Source organism: Leopardus geoffroyi, chromosome C3 (genome assembly GCF_018350155.1).
Source record: "Leopardus geoffroyi isolate Oge1 chromosome C3, O.geoffroyi_Oge1_pat1.0, whole genome shotgun sequence".
Taxonomy (NCBI): Eukaryota; Metazoa; Chordata; class Mammalia; order Carnivora; family Felidae; genus Leopardus; species Leopardus geoffroyi.
This window is the reverse complement of record NC_059338.1, coordinates 83,424,630-83,444,838: the sequence shown is the minus strand read 5'-3', so window position 1 is coordinate 83,444,838 and position 20,209 is coordinate 83,424,630. Positions and strand designations below refer to the sequence as shown.

The window sequence follows — 20,209 nt, the reverse complement described above, 5'->3', positions numbered from 1 at the left end:
TGTAAAAGGAATGTTTACGGTAAAATAGGGTGTGTGAGGCCTGCCTTTTTAAAAACAGCACCTGGGGTGACGGATAGGCATGTTTTTCAAATTCAGCTGTCAAAGCCAGGGCAATCATCGCTGCCTCCTGGGTGGAAAGTGATTTACAATTTTCCTCTTTAGTGCCATCTTAAGACAAACAGGCACGCTTGTTTCCATGGAGAACCCCCTCTTCCCTTTGAGGTGAAAGCCCGCTTGACTGTCCTCCCTTCCTCCTCTCTTTCTCGCTTTCCGATCTCCTTCTTCTTCATTTACTCCACAGTGTCTTTTGCTTTTCCCTCCTCCCAGCCAGCTTTCTGCCAGCAGCGGGGCAAAGGCACAGCCTGGGTCTCATTCCAGGGAGGGGTAAGGCTCGGCCCTCCCTCCTGCCCTTGCGGAGTGGTTCTTAGAATCCTCCGGGGCCTGAGAAGTTTACACCCTAGATCTTTGGACTGTTGTCTTCCTAAGAGCTTGTTCCGAAAAGAGCTCCGAGTGGCGAAGCAAGCCTGGGCCCGTGGCGGCTGTGGCCTGGTCCCCGTTCTGGTCCTGTGGCCACAGATCTGTGTGGCCTCAGGCGGTTCACTTCACTTCTCTGTTTCCTTCCTTGGAACGTGAGAATAACTGTCCCAAGAGTTATCATGCGAAAACGATGGGAGAGCCCTTCCTGTGGGTTCTGCAGGTCAGCAGCTGGCACCCTTGACTTTGGATCCTGAAGTTTATTTATTAACCGCCTTCACGGAGGATGGGAGGGTCCTTGGAGGAGACCTCCAAGAGGCCAGAGCAGAGGGGAGGCCTTGCCGTGGCATGGGCAGGCCGAGCCGGTGGGGCTGCCTTCCTGCTTTGGGTCTGTGGAGTTTCAGTGGGCCAGGGTCTGGGTCTGGGTGTTTAGAACAAAAGAGGAAGAGCGAGCTAGTGTCAGAATGTGTGTCTGTGGCCTGTGAGTAGCTCTGAATGCGTGCCCTAAGTGTGTTTGTGTAGGGTGAAGGCGGGTCTTCCCGCACGTGAGCGTGCCTGCATGTGCAAGTGGCTGTGTGTGTGTGTGCGTGTGCACGCACATGCGTGTGCACGTGCACGTGCGCCCTCTCCAAGGGTGGGGGCAGGCAGTGTGAACAACAGCCACCCGTTTATTTTGCATCAGGTCCGGAGGCCCCAGTAACGATATGAGTCCTCCACATATGGTCAAAATAGCCCGATGCTCAGCTCTGAGTGGATGGGGCTGGCCTGGGAGATGTGGTGCCCTAAACAGAGGCCCCTCTCTCCTTGTGCTGCCCACCCTGGGGGTGAGGTCTCCACCTGGGAGCAGATGTGTGTCCTCGTGGCTTAGTTCTGCTCTGAGGGGGGATTCGGCGTCAGGGACTTAAGCTCAGGTGTTCGCGCATTTCCAGAATTTGTCTGATTTTAATCCGGGTTTTGTTGTTGGTAACTGCAAGTATGTGTGTGCTCGGTTCCAGCTAAATATGTGATGGTGATTCTTTCCTTTATCCTTCCTCCCTCCCTTCCCGCCTTCCTTCCCTCCCTGCCTCCCACACATACTGAGCACCTTCTCTGTGCCAGGCCGTGTTCCATGGGCTAAGGACACAAAGATGATTCAGAAATGGTCCCTGTCCTTGAGAAACATCTAGTGTATTTAGAAAGGAAGTTAAGCCAAGAAGCTTCAGTAAGAGAACACAGCCATGGACGGGGCCATAGGGCGTCCGGGAACACAGAAGGGAGCCCTTAGTCTCTCGGGGGCTCCGTGAAAGGCTTCCAGGATACCGGGTACTTGAACTAAATCTTGAAAGTCGAGGAACTCACCAGCTTGGGGAAGTGAGGATAATAAAAGCAATTTTGTAAGAATAGCTGCTACTTTCCAGCAGGTGGTACTTTGGGGGGTAGGACAGAATCATCTACTCACGTGTGGTGGACGCTAAGAGGTCACACAGTTCTTTGTTAAAAATGAGCTGTGACACCGCTTTGTACTAGAGGAGATACGTTAACTGAAATGGCAAGTGATTCAAAGCAAACACAGATTAGGAGGTGAGCCCCCTCTACATCTTTTTTTTTTTTTTTAATTATTTTTTATTTTTTATTTTTAGAGAGAGCACGAGCAGGGGAGAGGGCCAGAGGAGAGAGAATCTTAAGTAGGCTCAACGCTCAGTGCAGAGCCTGATGTGGGCCTCAATCCCACAACCCTGGGGTTATGACATGAGCTGAAATCAAGAGTCGGACGCTCAACTGACTGAGCCACCCAGGCGCCCCCTTCTACCTCTTTTATTTGCCAATTTATACTTCCAAGGGAGTGAGTACAGAGAAGGGAATGAACAGTTACTGAGTACCTACCATATGTCAGGTAGCTTTAAATGTTACCTCACCAACAGCTCTGTAGTAGGGTTGGTTAACCCCATTTCATAGCTGAGGAGACTGAGACTCCAGCGAAGTTTCTTCCCCGAACAGCCGGTCTCTGAACCACAATCTATAGTGCTCTGTCGCCAAGCCTGTCCTTTGTAGGCATTGTCTACCAGAATCTTCTATTGTGAACGTAGCATGATGGCTAACAGACTTCTTGTCAAGGATCATAAACTTGGAATTCAATATAAAGTCACTATTATTCCAGAAAAAAAGAACCTGGATGCCTGCTCCTTTTGAAAAAATAGCACGCCTTAGTGAGATGGGCTATTAATATACATTGTCATGACATCAGTATTGCAGGAGCCTACTTTTGGAGAGCCAGGATGCTGCTAATTTGCATACTGCTTTGCATTCATTTGCATCTGCTCTCCATATGCAAAATCAAATGCAGCTAATTAGTGCAACCTTGTTACAATGGGAAGCAGGCCCAGCCTTCTGTGCCAGGGCATACAGAGCCCAGAACAGGGACCGAAGCTACCCAAAGCCAGTCACTTTCTGGGTCGGACATGCCTGAGAATGGAAAGAAGGATGCGTGCTCTGAATGAAAAGTAAGGTCGCTGAGCATCTCTATTTCTCAAATATCCCTTTGAAGTAATTCTTGCAGATGGAGAGAGAGAGAGAGAAATCAAAGAATGTGACCAGAACTGTGCTTCAGGTAGAGCTTCATTGGAGAAAGGGCACAGGATTTGAAGCCCAAAGGCCTCAGGTGAAGTCAGCATTGGAGATTGGCTTTGCCACTTCTAAACTGTGGGACCTTGCGTTTGTGATGACATGGTGGGACCTAGAGGGCATTAGGCTGAGTGAAACAGGCCGGACAGAGAAAGACAGATACCATACGATTTCACTTATACGTGGCATCTACAAAACAAAAGAAATGACCAAACAAACAAAGCAGAAACAGACCCCTAAATACAGAGTGCTGCCAGAGGGGAGGGGTGGGGGGGGATGGGCAAAATGGGTGAAGGGGGCCGGAGACACAGGCTTCCGGTTATGGAATGAGTAAGTTGCGGGAATAACAAGTATAGCGTAAGGAATACAGTCAGTGGTATAATAGCCTCGTGTGCCGACAGAGGGTAGCCGCAGTGTGGTGAGCTGGGCAGAACTTCTAGAGCTATTGAATCACTATGTTGTACACCTGAAATCAAGGGAACGCTGTGTGTCGACCATACGGCAATAAAAACAAACAAAACAGCAACAGCAGAAAACCAAACTGTGGGACCTTACACTTCATGGACTTGCGGGGATCACATGGGGAAAAATGGACGAGAACGTACTTTGTAAGCATCGGAGCGCAAAACGGAGATGAGGCCTCTAGGCCATGCCTCATTATGATGCAGGGTGTCCCAGATCCGGTCAGGGTCTGACACTCACAGTCTCGCAGGGTCTGGACCCTGGATGTGATGGGCAGTGTGTCCGTGTCTGTGGCTGTGTCTGAGTCTGTGTCTGTGACCGTGTCTGTGTCTATATCTATATAAGCTAGCATTTAATGAGCACCTAAGAGGGACCAAGCATTGTGCTAAGTACATCGCATTCATATTTCATTTAATGGTTCCCTTGACCACCCTGAGAGGTGTGTATTTTTCTGACCCCATCTTACAGATATCTCCATAGCAAAAATATGCCTGCCAAGGGTGCGAGGATACTCTTGCCAAATGATCAGAACGCTCTTTCTCCTGAGCAGTGATGTTGGCATTCGTGGTTTATTTCCCCCTGACTTCCACGTTTCCAGCCTCCGGGTAGATACGGTCTTTCTACTAAGCTACTTCTTTCAGATTTGCCTAGTTGGGATCATTTTGATTTGATCTTGGCTTTAGTTCTATGCCATGGGAGGACTCTTTTTTTCAACTGGTTGTTTTGATTGGACTTGAGTATTCCAGCTCCATAATAACAGGTCATCAGTAAGGATGGTCCATTCTGCGAAGAGCAGCTCCCATCTACCAAAGCAGATTACATTATTGCTCAAAAATATTCACTGTCTCTCGTGGCAGTAGGAGTATGCTTCCCATGGAGATAGGGCCTGGCCATGTGGCTTTGCTCTGGCTAATGACATGTAGGTGGAAATGATATGTGTCGCTACCAGGCAGAAGACAGCCTGCGGTTTGCTATATCTTTTTTCTTTCCTTTCTGACATGATGCTGGGCCATGCTCTGAATGGAGTCTGCTCCACAAATGGGTCGTGGAGGCGAGGCAAGTTGGAACCGGTGGTGGTAAGTCTTGTACATAGGAAATGAATCTCATATGGGGCGCCTGGGTGGTTCAGTCGGTTAAGCCAGCTTTGGCTCAGGTCATGATCTCACAGTCTGTGAGTTCAAGCCCCGAGTTAGGCTCTGTGCTGACAGCTCAGAGCCTGGAACCTGCTTGGGATTCTGTGTCTCCCCCTCTCTCTGCCTGTCCTCTGCTTGCTCTCTCTCTCTCTCTCTCTCTCTCTCTCTCACTCAAAAATGAATAAACATTAAAAATTTTTTTAAAGAAATGAATCTTATATTGTCATAAGCCTCTGACACTTGGAAGATCATTTGTTATGGGAGAATAACAGCCTATCCTGATAAAAACATTCCCTTTCTTTTGAATGTGATGTGTTTAACTCTCACAGGATGGCCTTTCTCCTAAGTTCGGGAGGTATGTCATCAGTGCCCCTGTGAACGGACTGCAGTAATTAGATGGCTGGACGCTTACCCCAAATGGTTGCTGCTCACAATTTTTTGTACCTCCATTTTGGAAACTGCTTGAAAGTTTGAAAGGTCCGGCTACTACTGATAACAGCTAATACTTCACATGCAGCCTCTTATTTAATCTTGGCAACAGCCACGGGAGGTGCATACTCCTAATTTTCATTTTCCAGACAAGGGAAACAGAAGCTCAGAAATGTTCAGTAATGACTCAGGATCACACAGCTAAGAGGAGGGCCAGGATTTAAATCTTCATTCCTTTCTGGCACAAACCCTAATGTCCTGATTTTCTGCTCATACTGTGTCCCATCGAAATGGATGTTAGCTGGCTGAGTCACCTACCTCACTTATAGGAGGTGGCCGCAGATATTCTGGCTGCTAATAAAAATCGAAATAATTATTAAACAGTGAAAATGACATTGGAATTGATACTAGGAGTTAGGAGGGTCACTGTGTGGCTGTTTCTTATTAGCGACCCTACAGTGTGACCTTGGGCTACATAGGTTTTCCTCTCTGCACCCTAGAATTTTCTTCTGCAAAATGGGGCACTTTGTCTCAGAGCACACGGTTCGTGCATCTGGGCGATGCAATCCTTTAACACCCTGAAAGCGTATGCAGAATGATGTCTGTAAGTGTATTTTTTTCTGGGCAGAGGCTCCATACTGTTTTTCCAGTCCTGGAAGAGGTCTGTGGCCCCCAAGAGGCGCAGGACTTTAATTCTCTCTCCTTTGTTGAGTATGATTTATCCTTTTCCTGAGAAGCGGGTGTAGAGGCAGGGAGGATTCCGTCTGACTAAATCGCAGTCGAGTTGTGTAAGGTGAGTGTCAGATTTATCAAAGATTAACTGGAAGGCAGCCTGCATCATTTCATTAAAAATAATCGTTAAAAAATGTTTCTGTCTCACATTCCTGTGGCCCCCTTGCTGCTCACTCCGCACAGAGCTGTTCTTCTGTCTCCCAGGCCAGGCGCTGTGTCATTAGTTGTGGCTGTTGGTCATTTCCTGTCTTACTCAGCCAAATAATCATGTTATTTTGACTGGGATGAGAACGCGTCCAGAACCATGAGCTTAGTCTCTCAGGAACTGGCAGATGCCTTTCCTTGAGTGTGGGAGGAAAGGAAAACAGTCGGGCTCTCTTTGCCGGCAGTTCGCTCACCGATTCAGTCACGCGTTTTCTGTTTCCAGCCTGTGCTTACCGCACAGCTATCTACCTATCACACCTTGGCCACTGCTCTTGGTGCTGGGGCTATTGAGGTGAGCAATCAGACAAAAAGTGTCCCCACATCCCTGGAATTTATGTTCCGGTGGGAGAGATCAAATGTCTTGGTAGAAAAGTTACTAAGAAAATATATGCTCCTTATATGCACCCTTAGGACAGGATAGCAAGATGCCCTGCATAGTACGTGTCTCATGGGACAGGTGAGGGAACTAAGCATTCGTGACATTGAAATAGCTCAGTCAGTGTCACACGGCAGGTACAAGGTGGACCTTCACATCAGGTCCTTCTGACCCACATTGCTTCCACAGAAGCAGTAGCCGCCACCTAAAAGCTTATCATTCAGCTGTGACCCATTGGGCCAGGTGTTCCTGAGGCTGATTCCTTCCTGTTGGAAGATCTGAGTTTATGTGAAGAAGGCTGACTCCCTCACCCTCTTTACAGCCAATTTGGGAGGTCTGGGGCCATTATTTTTTCAAATAACTGTTCTGCCCCCTTCCATCTCTTTACGTCTCCTTGGAGTCTAATTGCACACATGTTGGATCATGCTTGGTATTTTCTCACAGGTCTCTGAGCTTCTGTGTATTTTTCTTCCATACTTTTATTAATCTCTGTTGTTTGGATTGGACAGTTTCTCTTATCTTTCTATTGCACATTCACTGACTATTTTCTTGGTTCCTTATTTGGTCATTCATTGATACCATATTTTGAAACTTTTGTCTGATAATTGCAACATCCGTTCTATGTATTGTCATTTTTTAAAATGTTTATTTATTCTCAGAGAGAGAGAGAGAGAGAGGGAGGGAATGTGTGCAAACAGGGGAGGGGCAGAGAGAAAGGGAGAGAGAGAATCCCAAGCAGGCTCTATGCTCTCAGCACAGAGTCCAGCACGGGGCTTGATCTCATGAACTGTGAGATTATGATCTGAGCCGAAATCGAGAGTCGGACGCTTAACCGACTGAGCCACCCAGGCATCCGTCTTGTTATTTTCTATTGCCTTTCTTCCTGAGTATGAATTCTTCTTATCTGTTTCTTTGCATGTGTAGTAATTTTTCATTGAAAACTGGGCAGAGTAGATAATACATTGTAGTAACTGTGTATTATGTTGTGTTCTTCTGAGAATTATTAGATTTTTGTTATCGTAAGCACTTAACCGCCCGCATTCAAAGGTGTGTAATACCTGATATTTTTGCTCTATTCCCGTGGCTTCTCATCGCTGCTTCTTTACCCTGGCTCCCGGGGAGTCTTTCAGGTGCCTGTATAACTTGGTCATTGTCAAGAATTTGGACAGCGACAGGACTCATACTTCCAGTAGTTTTTTTTCCCCCTAGGGTTCCCCTCCCCCCCCCATTTCTAATTTGTCTGGGTTAGTAGGTTCTGTCTCCAGAGATTTCAAGCCCATAAGACTTCAGCTTTCTGCTACCCAAGCTGCGCGAAATGGCTCAGAGTTAAAACAACAAAACAAAAGAAAACTGAGCATTCGTCCCTTGAAGCTCCGTCTCTAAAGAACAGACTTCCTCCTGATCTCTTTATGCTTTTTGCTGGCCCGTCTGCCTCTCTCCCATGCATGTGTCGTGTAGCTGTCAGCCAGCGATTTGGGCAGAGTTTCTACTCAGTGTTTACTTCTCACTACTTTGGTCATTCTCTCTTTGCCAGGAATTCCTCTTTAAATTTTCACCTGCTTTCATAACCTTGTATTCTGATCTCTGGCCCCTTGGGCCACAGTTGTAGCCATGGGGATTGTGGAGAACACGGAGATCAGGAAGCCACGGATTCTCAATTCTTCTCCCTTACAGTTGTGTGTGTGTGTGTGTGTGTGTGTGTGTGTGTGTGTGTGTTTCAAGATTAAATTCTCCTCTGGCTTCTGCCTTTGGATGCTTTCCAGGGTCGTTAAATAGTTTTTTTTTTTTTTAATTCAGTTTTCATAATAGTCATCTGCAGTAGGATTCGTGTGACCACTTCATTCCTGCGCCAGTGCTCCTAATAAGATTTGACTCTGGGAAAAATTTAAGACGCGCAGGGTGGGGTGAAATGCTTGTCTACTTCAGACGTCGTGCTCAGCTGCGTCCATGCGTTGGACTCTGGTCTTGTGTTATTCTTCTTAGTTCCCTGTGTAAGTCATGGAGGCTATGTCCTCAAGTAAAACGTACGCTGTTGAGGGTAGGGCTCTATATGTGGTAGAGATAGAGTAGACAAAGAGGCAACAGGGATCATAATCCTTGCTTGCAAGAAGTCAGTCCCACTGGGGTGATGTGTAGGTAAACCTGAAGGTACTGGGAATAGGTCAGCGCTGTCTGTTGTGCTGTTTGCTTTGTAATAGATGAGTTGAGTCATAGACGATTGAATATAATGGCACTTGTATCCTGCATTTTGAAAATCCAAATTTATGCAACCCAGTCATGCTCTTTTTTTCCCATCACTCTCCTCTTTTGCATGTATGATTGGTCTCTATTGGTTTTGGCTGCCAGTACCATCCTCCCTTCTGGTCCAACATCCCAGTGTTTCCTTCGGGAGCCATCCCTGACTTAGCCACATGAGTGGTGATAGAAGGGGATGAGTACGTGCACGGGCTACTTAGAGTATCCCCATCTTCTGGCTACAATGATTAGTTGAAGAATGCAGTGTGATCCAAGTTAGTCCTCTGAGATTCACTCCCAAGACTATTGTTAGAAATTTCAGGAAAAACATGTTTTCCTTCATTTGGGATTGACACGAGAAGGTAGGCCATAACCCTTGTTAACTTCCCACTACCAGCAACTGCTCATGAGAATAAAAGCAATGTGGATCTGGTCACTTCTTCCTTTAATATTGTTTCTGGAGCTATGACACCTCTTGGGAAGAGTCTGCTTCAGGGAAACCGACACATGAGAAGTCAGACCTGAGAGGTGGTAAGATAAGACATTAATTTGGGCTCCTGAGAGCAGAGCTGCCTGAAATTTTTCATGCCGAAAGTGTATACCCAAGCTTCTTAGTTACCTGTGCTTATCAATTCCTTTTACGCTTACGCCAATTTGAGCTATCACTCACTGATGAGTGATATCACTCATGATAAGTGATATCACTTATGACCCAAGGAGCCCTGCCTAAAAGAGCCTTGTCTCTTCGGCCCCTGCAAGATAAGGTGAGAACTTATAGGTTTCATGATTGTAGGGGGTTGAACAGTGTCCCGACAAAATCCACATCCATCCAGAACCTCAGATTGTGACCTTATTTTGAAATAGAGTTTTGCAGCTATAATTAGGTGAGGGTTGGGATGAGGCCATGTGGATTAGAGTGAGCTCTAACTCCAATGGTTGGTGTCCTTGTACGAAGATGTGAGAACACACGGAGACACGGAATAGAGGGTGACGCAAAGACGAGGGCGGAGATTGGAGTGATGCGCCCACAAGCCAAGGAAGCGAAGGATCGCCAAGAGCCACCAGAATTTGGAAGAGGCAAGGAAGCATCCTCTACTAGAGGCTTCAAAGCAGCACAGCCCTGTCAACACCTTTGTTTCAGACTCCTGGCCTCCAGACTCGGATAGCATCAATTTCTGTTGCTATAAAACCCCAACTTTTGGTCATTTGTTACAACAGCTGTAGGAAATTAATATGATGGTCTGACTCCCGCTTCCCTTTCCAGCCTCCTCGTAGAGGCAACCGGGCAGAGTGAATAACCCTGCAGACCCTCAGTCGGGCTTCCTGGATTCAAAGTTTCGCTTTTTCACTTCGCCGTTCTGAGTCTCATTTATCGCATGGAGCCAATGATAGTAATAACCCACCCCTGCAGGTTGTCGTGAGAGTTAAAGGAGTCTGAATGTTGCCGTCCTTAAGGCACTTTTGGGCACAAACAAAACACTCTGGAAATAACTGTTACTCTTGTGGTTGCGGGTATAGGTGTGTACTGTCATTCTCATCCCTGCTGCCTCCTGCTCTGTTCCCACCAGGGCCACCTCCTTTGACTATGGAAAAGGATCCGTAGTTCCTCAAATGAAGTTGAAGGGCGTTCAAAGAACTCCTTGCCCAGGATCAATGAACTCCTCTGTGTCAGATTTGGAATTCAGATCCTGACTGGCCAGCCTCTGCCCCAGGCACAATGAATCACTCCAGAGCAAAAGTAGTGAACGGCCTGGAAGGATCTTCTCTATTTCCCTCTCTAGCTCTGTCAAGCCTGCTGATACTGTTCAGTCATCAACCTGTGGTCTTGGGGGATGGAGTGCACGCTGCAAAGGGGTGGTGGCTTTTCCTGAGGCCAGCCAGACTCTCCTTTCCTGGGATAAGAGGCTTCTCTTCCTGTCTCTAAAATCCGGAAATAGCTTTGTTTTCTTGGGGAGGGGGCGGTTTTAAAAACCCATTGCTTCCATTTGTGATATTTGCAACCATTAAGACGGCCCCTAAAAGCACTTTTATAAGCTCCGAAAGAGACAGACTGGGAAGGAACCTCATAAACCTGCAGCAGATATTTCTGATAAAAGCATGCAGGGAACATGTTCTTACTTACCTCCGAGCACTGCAAACTTTGCTATCAAAACCCGGTATTGATCTTGTCTTAGTCTCTGTCAACATAGTTACCCCTTGGGTCAATATGTCCTGATTTTCTGTCTCGGGACTGTTTGGAATCAAGAAATGACCTTGTGACATTTCCACCCAAGAAGTTTTCTTTGTGTTGAGGATATTTTTTTTGAAACACTCTGTCAAAATCCCAGAGCAGGGCTACTGGCATGTATATATATATATATATATATATATATATATATATATATATACACACACACACACACACACACACTGATATGTATAGAGATACAGATGCACACATACATATGCACACACAGATATATTACATCAATATATATTGGAAAGATATTAAAAACCATCTCTTCACCTGTCTGCATGGCTCTATCTCTCTCTTCCGTTTGCCCATCTCTCTCATCTGTGCTTGTCCATTTCTATCTCTGACCTCTTTATCTCACGATAAAACTGCCATTGACTGACTGCCTGTCGGGAGGAAATAATTTTTTCCTCTAAGCCTTGGGAGGGGAAACTGCCAATCCGTTACCGTTTCCTCCTTCCTAGATGGCTATCTGCGAAGTAAAAAGATTTTATTTTTTTCTCTCCTTCTGCAACATGGCCATCCTGTTACATCAAGTTGTACTCTGTAAGATTTGAGGAACAGGGGCCAGCAAACTTTTCCTGCAGAGGACCAGATAGTCATTATTTCATACTTTGCCAGGCACATGGTCTCTATCACAATCACTCAGCTTCGCCGTTGTTGTGGGGAAGACGATGTGTAAATGAACAGTGGGCCTGCATTCCAATAAAGTTTTATTCACAAAGATAAAGTAGTTTGCCAATCCCACTACTTGTGGGAGATGAGGCATCTCTTGACGTGTTTCTGAATTTCTTCCTTGGTCTCCCCCTTTTCATGGGTGGTCCCAGGTGATGCAGTAGGAGTGGAATCTGTGCTTGAACTACCACTGCCTGAATCCCAGCTTGTGCTTATTCCTACCTCATCACACTTCCTCTCCCGGGACACAATTTTCATCTGCTGAGGCCGAGAGTGAGGACTCCCTCCCTTTGCAGGAGGCTTTACTGGTTCCTCCATTGCCCACCTGATAAGGGGTCATTCCCTCAGCCTGATCTTCCAAGTCTACCAAAGTAGGATTCCATCCTCCCTCTTCCGGTTTCTGGTCCACTGGGTTTTACTTAAAATTTCCACTGCATTCATCCATATTTGCCCCTCACTCTCCTCCAAACGTCTCAGCTGCATTTCCATTGCTGCTTCCAGCTCTGTATGGCTCCCCTGCCTGGAACTGCTTTTGATTTTCCTGCCCACTTATCTGTCTTTCTCCACATTCAAGTCCAGTCCAACTCTAATGAAAGGAATCTGGGTTAAGTTCTCTCCTGGGTATTCTTTACATGAGCCCCCCCTACCGAAAATTCTCCAATGCCTTTCAGCCATACTCACCATGGTTTGCCAAGCCCTGCGTGCTCTGTCCACTGACTACCACGACCTCCTCTCCTGCAAGTGTCTCCCACACCCTCCTGTCTCTGCACACATCTAGCTTCGTGGGTGTCTTGGGGCCATATTGGCACTTGCCTACCTCAGGGACTTTTACTTGGAATGGCCTTCCTCTTTTTGTCTAGGTAGTTAAGTGACTACTTCTCCCATCATTCAGGCTCTGCTTGCGTATGCTCTCCTACAAGAGCCCTTCCCTCGCTGCCAGATCTAATGCAGCATACCCAAAGCCATTGTGAGACCCTGCTTCATTTTGTTTTCATAATAGCCTGCATTGAAAACCTGACACTCTGTTATATATTCATTTGTTTCCTTTCCCCTCGACTGAATGGAAGGATCTTCAAAAAGAGGGCCCTTTAATGCTTTGTTCATCAAGCTGGTCAAATGTTGAATCAACGCTGTTGACTGAAAGAAACCAGCAGGGTGAAACTTACTATGGGGAAAACAGCACAAAAAACAAACAAACAAAGCAAGCATCAGGTGACTCCTTGCATCAAATCTCTTGATAATCTCTTCTGGCTCTGAGATTTGGTGATTTGGGGTGATATCGTCTCTCTCTCTCTCTGAAAATCAGCTCATCCTCCTGACGTGTGCATTTCTGCTAATGGATCCATCATTCTTTCACCCATCCAAGTTCAAGAACCCAGCCATCTGTTAAAGCCTGTTATCAGGCCCTGTCTCCATCCTTCAGCTCAGCTTCCTCTGTAAGTTAGCTTCATGACACTGGCAGGCTGTGTCTATGGGGCAGGGAGGATGGCCGCAAATATTTCCAATTTATTTTCTCCCGATTTAGCAACATCAGCTAAAAAGGTACTTCCCTTTCCCAATGTCTGTGTATCAATCCAGGAAAAGACATTAATGGCCCTCCTTGAGTCACATGTCTGCCACTGAGCCAATTGTTATCTCGGAGGATTGGTCTTTATGATCAAGCTTTCTGTATCCGCCTTTGCGGCTGGGGGTGGGGGTGGGCTACACTGACTGAAGTCCTAACAGGACCATTCAGAATGGGGGCGCATGTCCCTCAAAGGAAGCAGAGGTATTGGGCAGCCAAGAGCAGCCTGCGTCCACTCCACAGATGCCTCGGATCCTGGAGCTACAGGGCTGTGGATGTAGGAGGCTCTGGGAGAGATCGTTGGGTCATTGGTTCCTGAAGGCAGGCTCTTTCTCCTCCTGAGCACTGGCTGTGGATTACTTTCAAGCTGGACTTTCCAGAACGTACCACCCACGTTCTATCTTCTTACTTGCCTCTGATGTTTTCTCTTCCTGGAATGATTTTGTCCCCCAACTCAATCTGAACCCATACAGAAAAAAAAAATGGTTTTTTTTCAAGACGCAATCTGAAGCTGTCCTAAAATCTTTTCTGAGGCTGTTGCCCTTGACTCTTCATGGCCTCTGATTTATGTAGATCTTTATTTTGTGCACTTGTGTGCTCTCCTCTAAGTTAACATGTTGTGTGTTAAGGGCTTCCTTCTTCTGATGTATTTTCATACGCTTTCTGGTTCATAGAATGTGCCTCTCACATAGAAGACACAGTTAATGTTTGTTGGATTGGATTTCATTGGGCTGAATTGAACGTGCCACTCTTCCTAACTTCTTCAGTCTGTATCATTCATTTGATAGTTACATTTGTCAACTTCGATTGTTAATTACTCATTTAAGCATATTTGTTGATCTTGTATCATCATTAACCAGCCTAGGGCCTTCACGATATTCGGTCCTCAAAAGATGTGCCATTCAGTGTGATGAATGCTGATTGTGTGCCTACCATATGCTGGGCTCTGTGTTTAGGGCTATGGCTGTGACAGAGAACCTGATTGGCCTGGTTGCTCCCTTCACGGAGCTTACAGTCCTGTCCGGTGGTCAGATAATGTAATGAGCGCTTATAGAACTGTGTGTTGAGAGCTGAGATGGGAGGGCACAGGTGGCCATCAGAGAACATGAGGGGCTTGGGGGAAAGGGTCGCCTTTGCCCTGTGTATGAGATGAATGACTTTGCAAGGTAAAAGGGGAAAAACAGCCATTTCCTTTCTTGATTAGGTCAAGTGTCACCTTCTGCAGCTTAAGCTGAACCCCTACCTAGGGGTTCTATTCTTCTGGGTTTTCATGGTCCTCCCTTTTATCCTTTCTCACTGCATTTAACACATTATATTGACGTCTTCTATTTATAGTTTGGCTTACACACAGAAAAGAGATTGTATCTAACGCAACAGGTCTGTCTCTGTGTGTCTAGCACTATGCTTGCCATATAGTAAGTGCTCAAGAAATTTTTGTTGAATGCAAAACTGAGCGAACCAAGGTGCCCCTGGGTTGGGTTGCAGTAAATGAGAGGTTCCTCTGAAAGCTCCACATATTAATGGCCACCTTGTGGCCTGGATAATGTACTCAATGTTCATGGGGAATGGCTCCTTGTTACAGAAGAAAGGGTGAAGGAGCTCAGGGACAAAGGCTGATGTTCTGAGATTGTTTGAAGCAAGATAATCTCACAGCTAGTAACAAGGAAGCACATGACCCCTTGTGCTAGACTAGAGGACAAGGAGACCTTGAGTCCCAACTGCAGGGTGGGAGGTGTAGCTATTATCTTCCACCAAGAGGTTACTAGAAAGTACACCTCCTCCCCGTTCCTAAAAGTCAGGGCCATGGCCTTGTCTGGGGCCCTGTCCTGTTTTGAAGAAGGTTGTGCTTTGGCCCTTGCTTGTGGTTTCCTTCTTAAAAAACAAAACTGTGCTCAGTCCTTGAGTAAACTGTATTCTCTGCTGGGGAAGGGGGCCGAAGCAATACCAGCAAAAGCTAACACTGGACACTGAACTAGCAGGTGCTCTTGGGCACTGGTGGGAACTCCCAGCGCAGGGGAGGGGAAGGAGAGAGAATTGTGGTGGTTATCTGCTGGCATCCATAACGTGATAACTACCAGTTATTATCATTGCTAACATTTCACAGTCATTATGCCCTAACTTTGTGTCAGCCCCTGTATTGATGACTTTACGTGGACATTCTCATTTGTTCCAGACAACAACCTCGTGTGGTGCGGACTCCCAGCATCTTCTTTTTGCAGACGGGTAACTGAAGCATGGAATAAATTGCTGAGCATTGTTCTGTGCCAAGCAGTCTAAGTCGTGCCTAGAGCCCATGTAATCCCCACAACGGTTCCACGTAACAGGTCCTAGGGTCATTCCCCGCCTACAGTTATCCACGAGATAAACTGAGACCCTAAGAGGTGAAGTCATGTGCTCAGGGCCAAGCAGTAAATGGGGATGGGATTGGAGCCCATGTCCCCTTGAGTTGGAAGCCCACTGAACCACTCATCTGCCTTCACAACGCATTATCTGCCTCCTCTGTCAGATGTGTGTCTGCAGGCAACAAGGGGTTTGGGGAGTATCTAGGGGTAGAAAGAGCAACCAGGATATCTGAAGTTTAGAGACCTGAAATGTTTTAACAAAACCAATACAATAGTGCTCATTAATTTTGTGTATCTCGGGCACAGGGACTTTGCCCGAGTCATCTTGAAGTCTAGCAGTTCCTCTGAGACATGGTAGCCATTACCCCTGTTTTACAACATAACAAACTGAGACTTCAGAAGGCTAAGTCACTTGCCAAATGTTACTAAGCTACTCAGTGCTGAAGCAGTGCTTTTAATCTGGCTCCACCCACTACTTAAGCCGGTACTGGCGTAGGCTCTTCTATGAGACCTCTACCCTGGTTTTCATGTCTATACACATCACCCCAACTTGATCTGCAAAGCCACAAGGTGAAAGCCTCTAAGAAGATAACATTACACCCAGGAAGATTACATTTTTTATGACAGGCAGAACAGGCCACATTAAGTGCTTATAATCAGGATTACTGCCCAGAGCATCCTTCTAAAGGGGTGGCTTCATGTATGTGCAGTAAGGAAAGTCATATAGGTCCTCATGCTCAGAAGAGCCCCACGCTTGGTGTAACAATCTGCTGCTACCACTTTGGAATTCTGGATAAGCTTATATTTGAACTTGAGTTTTGTCAGTGAAGTCCGATGGGGCAATAGAACACGTAAGTGATCAGAGGAGATAGGCACAACACTGCATCTGTTGTTCATTGGCACCCCGGTCACATATATAGTTTTTGCCATGCCCCATGAGGACAGAATTCTGGGGGACCCATGATGCATGGGAGTTGGCAAGATTCAAAGTCAGTATCAACTGTGTGTGCTATGGAAGCTGCCACTGCCATTGACTGTATGTTGTATGCATGTATGTTGAGAAGGTGCAATAAAAATAATTGAGTTGGTTTGTGCAGTATTTCCACTGTTCTGGTGAGAATGAGATACGTACGCATGCACGAACTACAAAATGCAAATCGTGTAATATTGGTGATTCCGCACGAGGGTCAAATGCTCGCGTATCTGCACTTAACATAAAGTACAACATAAAGATGGAGGGTAAACTTCATGCCAGTAGTTTACAATTTTAATTATGCTTTCTTTAGAATGACGTTAAATAGCAAATAAAAGACACCATGACAAGTCAAGAGTAAGGCTGTGGAAGAAAGGAAAAAGCTTTGTATCTTAGTGCTTTGAATAGTACTTTTCCCTCCTGCTTTTCCAAGGGGAACCACATTTTCATTAGGTCTTTAGCCCTGGCCCCTTGTGAGAACAGCAAACTGGGGCTTGCCCTAAGTGCAGGAGGTGGCGATCCCCAGCGTGCCCACATCTGAGCCTGCTGGCCCGCTCTGGGTGGCTGGGCTCAGGGGCAGAAGGAAGCACTAAGCATGTGGGTTGTGGCATTGCTGTTCCAAGACTTCAGTGCTTTCCCCAGGCTCCATCTCTGAATGCCTTTTCTGGGGGGTCCGGGACTGAATGAATTAGAGAAGAGTTATAAGTAAAGTGACAGAAGGAAGAGAGAGCTAGGGAATGTGTGGAGAATTCTTCTCCCCATGGGATTTGGTGATGGAGGCAGGCATGGCTGGCTTTCAGAGGCTCCGGGAGCAAGATACCTGGGCACATCAGTGAGGCTGTTGGGTGCTCCATGGCTTGGCTGTCTCTGTAGTCGCAGGTTCCTAACGATGCTTCTGGGGCTGGAAAGGCAGTCCCTGGTGAGCGTGGCCTCCTGGGAGCATACAGCTGCTTGGAGGCTGAGGCCCAGCTGGAACTTGTCAGCGGCCTGGCAGGTGGAGAGCCCTGAATCATTTTTCTTGCCTGGACACTGGCGGCTCTCTGACTTCAAAGCTGGAACACACTGACCCGGAACACAGTGACCTTGGCACAATTCCCTCCTATCTCCTCTCCTGCTCACCAAGCAGAGAGGAGGGAGCCTAGCTCCCTTGCACTGGCTCTTTCCTGCTTGGAGGCCAGGTTTTCCTTAGCTCCAGACCCTAGGAGAAAGGAGAGCCGGTGGCCACTGCCCCTCCAAGCGTCTGGGGAGCCAGACTGGATTCCACCAGACTTAGAATTTGGAATTTTGATGAATTGTGTGTCTGCCTGTGAGGTTTTCTCTCTCCAGGCATCAGCTCTGAGTGAGACCTGCTAATAGGAGTACCTGTCTCTGCTTTAGAAAAATTAAAGAGTGGAGCCACCTCCTACCTGCCATCCAGCCTCTCAAATGCCATCTGGTTATGGATGAGTCAAATTCGATCAGATTGAGCTGACAGTTATTAAGGGCTCATCGAACCTCAATCTCCTCATCTTTAAAATGGAGATCATAATAGAAACTTCCTAGGGTCAAAACGAAGATTGAAGCTAACGTGCGTAAAGTGCCTAACAGTGCCTGGCACAAGGCAGCAAGCAATCAAAATCAAAATAATAGCCTCTGGCACCATCATCAGAGTCATCATAATTGTCCTAGGCTGACTTGTCGTACATTATCTCTTGTCGTCACTGATTACTCTGGGAAGTAGGTACTATTATTGACACAACCGCTTCTCAGCTGGGAAACAGGGTGGGGAGCTACAGAATCACCCTTCCACACTCACATCGCTAGTACGTATTGAGATGGGGTCATATATCCAGGTCTGTCCCACTCCATCTTGGGACTTTCTCTCTCTCTCTTTCTCTCTCCATCTGTATATGTGTGTGTATGTGTATACACATACACACACACACACACATATACACACACTCACACACATATATATATATATATAATCTGTATATATTCCCCCTCCCCCTTGGCTTACCTCCATGAACAATGGAAGTAGAGTATGGTTTATGTTGTTAACACCTGCAGAAGGCTTGTTTTCCTCATTATCATCATTATTATCAATAATAAACCTAGAGAGAGCTATCAACATTTGTATAGGACTTGGTAGTTTATAAGATACTTTCACTCACATTCTTTTTTTGGAATCTACAATCCTGCTTTTGTATATGAAAAGAAATATAGGAAGTCTTGAGACAATGACTTCGTGGGGATACTTTCTTCTGAGTTAAGGCCTTATTTACATATGCCAGGGAATGATTAGCTACCTCCTGGGCTATGTACTGATGTGACCTGCTTTAATCTCAACTCTGCCATTTATGGGCTATGTGACCTCAATCGTTCTGTGTCTTTCTCTTCATCTATAAAATGGGGATAATTATAACACTATGAAGCAATGTATAAAAACGGCCACCCATAAGAGCTTGATCAGTAGTAGATATTATTAGGCTGAGAAATACCCATGTTCTGCTCTTTTTTTGCAGAAGCAGCTGGGTAAAATTGGACTTAAAGGCTTTAAGTTAGAGAATACCAAGGAAACCAACGAGCACTTGGGGAATTAGGCAGAACTCCCAGTGTTCTAGGATAATCAGAAATGGCAGTGATCAAGGGTGGGGTTTTGGTTCAGGACTAAGGACAGTTCCAACTTGCTCCCTGCCCCCTCATTGGGGACACTCTGCTTGTAGGGTCTGCAGACACATCTTCCACCTCAGGACTTCCCTGGTCTGTACTTGCCACAATCTCCCAACCTCTCTGTGTCTGCCTATGTCATTCTTCCCATCTGAAATGCTTCTCCTTCCTTTCTTATCACACAATATTTCTAACACAGCAAGAAGCATGGGGACTTTGCGCCTACCACTCCAATTTAACACATGTTGACATTTTGCCATCATTGATCATGATCTTTTGGTTTTTTAAAAAGGAAAGTTGGCAGAGGTCATTAAAGCTTCCTTGGTGTCCCTCCCCATCGTATATCTCTCCTTCCTGCCCAGAGGTGACCACTGTTGTAAAGCTTGTGCGCAGCCTTCTGGATCTTCCTTTCTCTACCACCAGTTCCTGTCCAGTCACCCGAGCCCTCTACACTTTTTAAAAGCAGAGCCAAAGTCCCACTCCTCTAGCTCATGATGATCCTTCTTGCAGAGTGCTGTTGTGCTCAATCTTAGAGGATTTTCTAGGATTTGTCATGTATCATCTTAAGCATTTATCAACATGTGCTGAACAGCCCCTACTCTGAGGCAGTGATTTTCTGTTTGCTGGGGTTGAGAAAAGGAGTTCCACATGGTCTCTGCCTCTGAGAGCCCTTGGAGCATGGCACATGGCCACAGTGTTCACCTAGGACTTAGATCTCACATAAACCCTTGGGGCCTTGAGACCCAAGGCTGGAAGCAGCACCAGAATAAAAGGTGAGGTAGAAATACCCAGGGTATATCATGCCTTGAGTAGTGTTCTCTAAACATATCATCTGATTTAAAATTTCAAAACCCAGGGAAATGAGTGTTACAACCTTCCTTAATAGATGTAAAGTCAAGGCTCGAAGAACCATCAAACAAAGAAGCTCAGTTAAGAAACACAGCTCATATTTGAATTAGAGCTTCCTAAAGCCACTATCCGTCTTTATCTGGTTCCTTGTTTGCTTGTTCATTCATTCATTCATTTATTATGAGGAAGAGAGGAGAGAGAGAGAGAGAGAGAGAGAGAGAGAGAATGCATGAGAGTAGGGGAGGGACAGAAAAAGAAGGAGAGAGAGAGAATCCCAA

General features: G+C 46.3%; 1 long non-coding RNA gene across 18 annotated transcripts in view; it reads left to right on the top strand.

Moving 5' to 3' along the window:
* The window catches only part of LOC123585459, a 371,435-nt gene that overhangs the window by 278,612 nt on the left and 72,614 nt on the right, over positions 1–20,209 (top strand). Inside the window, exon 17 of one of the 18 annotated variants that reach the window (XR_006706197.1) lies at positions 15,292–16,559. The exons of 15 other annotated variants lie outside the window; for them this stretch is intronic. This is a non-coding gene — a long non-coding RNA (uncharacterized LOC123585459). 2 more of the 18 variants (XR_006706200.1, XR_006706196.1) reach the window with 2 other exon arrangements.